Consider the following 6,361-nt stretch of genomic DNA (forward strand, 5'->3'; position numbering starts at 1 on the left):
GCAGGTATTCACTCAGTGGGGCTTCTATTATTGCCCATAATTTTGTTACAGACTAGCTAAATCCATGAGAAATGGCCTCACTTGTAGCTTTTAATTATTTACTCACTTATTCATTCATTTGACATGCATTTGCAGGGAGCCTTACAGTGTACAGGGACTTCATTGGGCTCTGGTCCCTGTCCTTGAGGAGCCCCAGCATGTGGAAAGACAAATAATGGGGTCTCTGGGAAGACAGAGGAGATCTCTATCCCTGATGAGGGTATCAAGGAAGGCTCCCTGGAGGAGGTGATTCTTTGGTGGAGTTAGACAAGGAAGTGGAGTGTGTTCCTGGTAGCAGGGAGAGCTACTGGAGATGTGAGGGCATGGGGTATCTGCATTTGTCTGTGTTTGTAGGAGCTGAGGTTGAGAGGTCATCAGAGCCAGGTCCTGATGGGCCTCAAATGCCAGGCTATAAATTTGGAATCTGCATTATGGGTGCCAGCCCAGGAGCCCTCAGTGGTTTATAAAGTAGGGCAGAGGTATGATCAAATTTGAGATTTAGGCCTGGCTGGGCCATGGCTCAGTGGTTGAGCATCGACCTAGGATCCAGGAGATCAAGGTTTGATTCCCGGTCAGAGCACATGCCAAGGTTGTGGGCTTGTCCCTAGTCGGGGGCGTGCAGGAGGCAACCGATCTATGACTCTCATCATTGATGTTTCTATCTCTCTCCCTCTTCCTTCTGCTTTCTGAAATCAATAAAGATATATATATTTTTTTAAAAATTGAGATTTAGGGGTCCCATGTGCTGCTGCATGGAGGACAGATTAGATGTGGTTATAATTCAGGTCAGAGACAATAGGGTCTGAAGTGGGGCCCTTGTCCCAGAACAGAGAGGCTCCAGTATGGGCTGGGGATAGGGCCCAATAAAGGGGCCTTGAATGCTAGCTTCATAGCAGTCTTTCATCCCTCTTTTACACACTCCTCCACAGCCTTGGCAGCTGGAATGCTAGAAAGACAGATTGGGACGAGGAGTGGCTTCTCAGAGATGCCCTGCTCCAATCCTCAGGTTACAGAAGGAATCCAGGGTCCAGAACGAGCAAGAGGATGGCCTATAGCCCATTAATGTGACCATGTTGGCCTCCTGCCCTGGACCCTATTCTCAAGCCTGTTTCTCTAGTCTGACCCCTCTCCTATAAGTGTGTGGCTTTGGTAGATGGAGACTTTGGTAGAGGGGTCCAGAAGGATGACTTGCTCCAACTGCCAGGCCCATGCAGGCCCTCCTATTTCTGACTGGGGAACGGAACCCTTAGAGTTTTTGGAGTTCTCTCCTCTTCTCAGTTTACAGCTGGGGAAACCAGCAGAGAGAGGCATTGGGCTCCTGGGATAGAAACACAGCCATGTGGCCTATGGGAGTCAGCTGCAGAAGACAGAATACTTGGGTCCTAGGCCTGGCCTTGCTGCTGGGCAGCTAGATTCCTGAAGACACCCAACCGGTGAGGGGTGGAGCTCCTATAGCACCGGCATCTGGCCCTGGCCTGGCTTGGCCTTAGTGCTCAGCGCCGTTCGCAGGGCGTACTCCCCTCCCAAATCAGTCTGTGTCTCTGCAAAGTAGGGCTGAAGACGACAAACAGGAAGGAACCAGGTGCCATCTGCTCCAAGGAACTGTAGGCCTGGGCTGGTCCCTCTTCTGGTGGAGTAGCCTGGGCCACACCCTGCCCAAGGGAGCCAGATGTCCTATCAACACAGCTCAGCCAGGATGGGGTTGGGAGGCCAGGCTCTGGTCCCTGGGGCTTGCAGACTCGACCAAGTCTCCTCAGTGTCTGGCCTTGTGCTTGACCTGGATCCTGCTTGTGGGTGGGATGGGATGGGGGAGCGCATGGGACTACATGGGAGATATGTAACTAACTGGTTAATGTCAGTGCCAGGTACCTGCCATCTTCCAATTTCCCCGGAGAGACCAGTGGGGCAAGGCCTGCTCATTGCCATTTCCCTGGTAGGAAAACTGTGGACATAAAAGGGGCCACATACTAAATCTGACAAGCTCAGGGGAGGCCTGCATGGTGGACTTATAAACTCAGACATGGAAAATAACCACATAGGATGATCTGAAATTAAAACTTTCTAACTAAAAGCAGGTCATGGCCATTAGTCACGTCCTAGGCCAGTATCTTCCCTGACAAAGGTCAATCTTTACCTTAGAGTCTATTACCTTAGAATCTATCTATTTTGCATCTAGGATAACATACCTGTGGAATGTCAGGGTAATTTCTTTTTTCCCCCAGGTCCCCCAGGGCACAACCACAGCACCTGAGCAGAGATCACAGATCCCCTCATTGTTACTATTTCCTGCTAACTGTTGACTTAACTATCCTATACCTACCAATGTAAAAGTATGTGTCCACTCCTTTTACTTTTTATCCAACCCCGCCTCCCTAATCCATCACCAATGAATTTCATGTAACCCACTTGCAAGCCCTTTGATTCTGATGTATAAAAGAAGTGATAAAACTGCCATTTTCTGGAGAATTTTCTCAATCCGTTGAGATTTTGCTTCCCCGCAACTGTCATCAGTTTGGCTCAAATAAACTCAAAAAAAATTCTTACAGGTTTGAACATTTCTTACATTGGCAAAACTGAGGTCCCATTTCAAATCAATCACTAAGCCCTGTTAGTTCCCCATCCTTACTGCCCCCTTCTGTCAAACTGTCCCATGATCTCATCCTGTTGTACGTGCCTCCACCTAGACTGCAGCCACCTGCTCTCTGTCTTCCATCTCCCTAGCCAATCGGTTCCCTTTCTGCAGCCAGAGGGATATTTGCTCAGTAAAAATCTGAGCTCATTACTCCCAGACCAAGCACTGTATGACTTCCTCGTGCCTGAGGATCAAAGCCAGCTCTGGCCTTGCTGACCTCTCTGTTCTCACCACCCCTTCCTGGCCCTCACATGTGACCTGCAGGGCCCTGACTACTTTCAGTTCCTGGGACCAGCTTGTTCTCCTTTGCTCCTGGTCAGTGCTGTTTCTTCCCCCAGACTGCCTTCTCCCCATATCTGCAGCTGGCAGGCTACTGCTGTGAACTTAGCAACAGAGGAGACCTAGGCCCTGCCCTCAGGAGCTCAATGTAAACAAGGGACATGCACTTGAAGGTCCATAATCCAAGGCAAAGTCCTGAGGCGGCCCAGGCAAAAAGGAACGGTTCTCCAAGCACAGAAGGCTCAGTGGAGGAGGCAACAACGAAATGGCCAAGTGCACATGGAGGCAAAGTCATGTCGGGAAGGGCAAGGGCAGAGGCTGGCTGAGGCACCTTGAAGGATGGTGAGCACAGCTGGAGTTGCCAATACACCAGTAAATGTGGTTGGAAAAGAGGCCCAAACTAAGAATAATAGTGATACCATTATTGAACCTTACTGTGTGCCGGATGTATATTACACTTAATCCTTGTGAGATAGGACTGGTATTATCTCCATTTTATACCAAGGAACAGAGAGGTTAACTGACTTGCTCCAGGTGGCACAGGAAGAATGAATGGCTACTATGCTATGACTCAGGTAGTTTGGCTCCAGAGTCCATGTATTTAGTCCCTACAATACACTAGGGCTAGGGTAGGGAGGCTCTCATGTGGCAGGAAAACCCAGCTCCTCTACTGCTCTGCCTAACTGCCTGGGACCCAGCTTGACCTGGGCTCACCCTCCCCCAAGTTGCCATGCTCCATAAATGCTACCTCCTCCAGGGACCAACTAATAAGATTCCCTCTACTTCTTTCAGTGCCCCCCATGGGAAGTCTGAGGTGAGGAATGTCCTTTCAAGTAGAACCTCCTGACCCTGGCTACCCATCAGATTCCTGGCCCTCTCCTGGGGAGGAATGTTTACCTGTCAAGCATTTCTTGCTACCTGGAATCCCTCTCCCATTCCATGGTAATCTTATTCATTCAAGGTGGGCACCTGGCCCAAAGCTGATCAATCAGAGCATCCATTCAGACCCCTGACCAGTGACTGGTTCAGGGGAAACCAGTTAGAGCTGGTCCCAGGAATTGTGGTAGAACCAGCATGAAAGGTTCTTTTTCTTTTCCTCCAGGATTATTAGCTGTGAGGGCCCTTAGAGCCTGGTGCTGCTGGAAAAATCTTGGATAATAATGTACGAAGCCAGCAGGAAGTCAAAAGAAAGGATAAAAAAGAGAGAGTGCTGGTGGCATCATTGTAACTGCTGAATCCAGCCTTGTCTGATCTAGATCTACCGCGGACTCTTTCTTACATAAACTCAGACCTTTATTTCCCAAGCTAGTTGCATTGTCATTTGCAATCATAACAGCCCTGACCAACATGACAACAACCACAGGCAACAATAAAAAAAAATAGATAAGTTAGAATTCATCAAAATTAAAAACTTTTGTGCATCAAAGGACACTATCAACAGAATGAAAAGAGAGCCCACAGAATGGGAGAAAATATTTGAAAGCATATATCTGATAAAGGATTAACATTCAGAATATATAAAGAACTGCTACAACTCAACAACAAGACAGCTAAATTCAAATATTGGCAAAAGACCTGAATGGACATTTCTCCAAAGAAAATATCCAAATGGCTAATGGCACATGAAAAGACAATCGAGTCACTAATCATTAGGAAAATGCAAATCAAAACCAATGAGCCCTGGCCGGTGTGTTTCAGTGGTTAGAGCACTGGCCCGTGCACCGAAGGGTTGCGGGTTCAACTCCCAGTCAAGGGCACATACCTGAGTTGCAGGTTCCACCCCCGGCCTTAGTTGGGGTACGTGTGGGAGGCAACCAATTGATGTGTCTCTCTCATGTTGATGTTTCTCTCCCTCCCTCCCTCCCTCCCTCCCTCCCTCCCTCCCTCCCTCCCTCCCTCTCTTTCTTTCTCCCCCCCACCTCTCTCCCTTCCACTCTCTCTAAAAAAAAGAAAAGAATCAATGGAAAAAATATCCTCTGGTGAGTATTAACAACAACAACAAAACAAAATGAGATACCGCTTCACACTCATTAGGATGGCTACTATTAAAAAACTAGGAAATAGCAAGTATTGGAGAGGATGTGGAGAAATTGGAACCCTGTTCACTGCTGATGGGAATGTAAAATGGTGCAGCTGCGGTGAAAAATAGCTGGCAGTTCTTCAAAAAAATAAAAATAGAATTACCATAAGATTCAGCAATTTCATTTCTAGGTGAAAATAATTGAAAGCAGGAGGCTCAAACAGATATTTACACACCAGTGTTCACAGCAGTATTATTCACAACAGCCAAAAGGTGGAAACAACCCAACTGTCCATCAACAGAAGAATGGATAAACAAACAGTGGTATATCCATTCATATAATGGAATGTTACTCAGCCTTAAAAAGCAAGGAAATTCTGGTACATGCCACAACATGGGTGAACCTTGAGAACATTATGCTAAGTGAAGGAAGCAATATGCAAAAGGACAAATATTGTATGATTCCACTTATATGAGGTACCTAGAACAGTCAAATTCATGGAGACAGAAGAAAGAATGGTGGTTACCTGGGGCCGAGGGAGGGAGAAATGGAGAGTTAATGGGTGTAGTGTTTCAGTTTGGGAAGATAAAGTTCTGGAGATGGATAATGGTGATGGTTGCACAACAACGTGAGTGTACTTAATGCCGCTGAATTACACACTCAAAGGGTTAAAATGGTAAATTTTATGTGTGGCATAAGAAAGATATAATTTGTCTTTGCCCCTGGTTCTTGACACAGAGCTCCTAAATCCCTTGGAATTTCCTGATAGGAGCATCTCTTGTTCTAACGAGTTGACTCCTGGCCGGCCCCCAGGTAACTTCAGGATGGTGGCTGGTCCCCAGAAAGACCAAACCTTGATTTGGTCTTGGAAATTTCAGCACCATCCCCTAATCTCCAGAGATAGAAGAGGAGCTACAGATAGAGTTCAATCACCAATGGCCAATGATCTAATCTATAGTGCCCATATAATGAGGCCTCCTTATAACCCTAACCAACAGGGTTCAGAGAGCTTCTGGGTTGGTGAATGCATGGAAATGCTGGGAGGTGGTGTAGCCAAGAGGGCATGGAAGCCCCACTCTGCACCCCTTCACCCATACCTTGCTCTGTGCATCTCTTCCGTTTGACTGTTCCTGAGTTGTAGCCTTTATAATAATCCCGTAATATTAAATAAAGTGCTTTCCTCAGTTCTGTGAGCTGCTCTGGCAAATAATCAAACCTGAGGAGGGGGGGAGCTCCCAATATACAGCCAGTCAATTAGAAGTATGGGAGGCCCAGGACTTGCAACTGGCATCTTCACTAGGAGGCCGTCTTTGGGACTGAGACTTACCTATGGGGTCTGCACTAACTCTCAGAGTTGGTGTCAGAACTGGTTGGTGTAAGGAGGAGAAAA

Source organism: Miniopterus schreibersii, assembly GCF_964146895.1.
Source record: "Miniopterus schreibersii genome assembly, chromosome: 12".
NCBI lineage: Eukaryota > Metazoa > Chordata > Mammalia > Chiroptera > Miniopteridae > Miniopterus > Miniopterus schreibersii.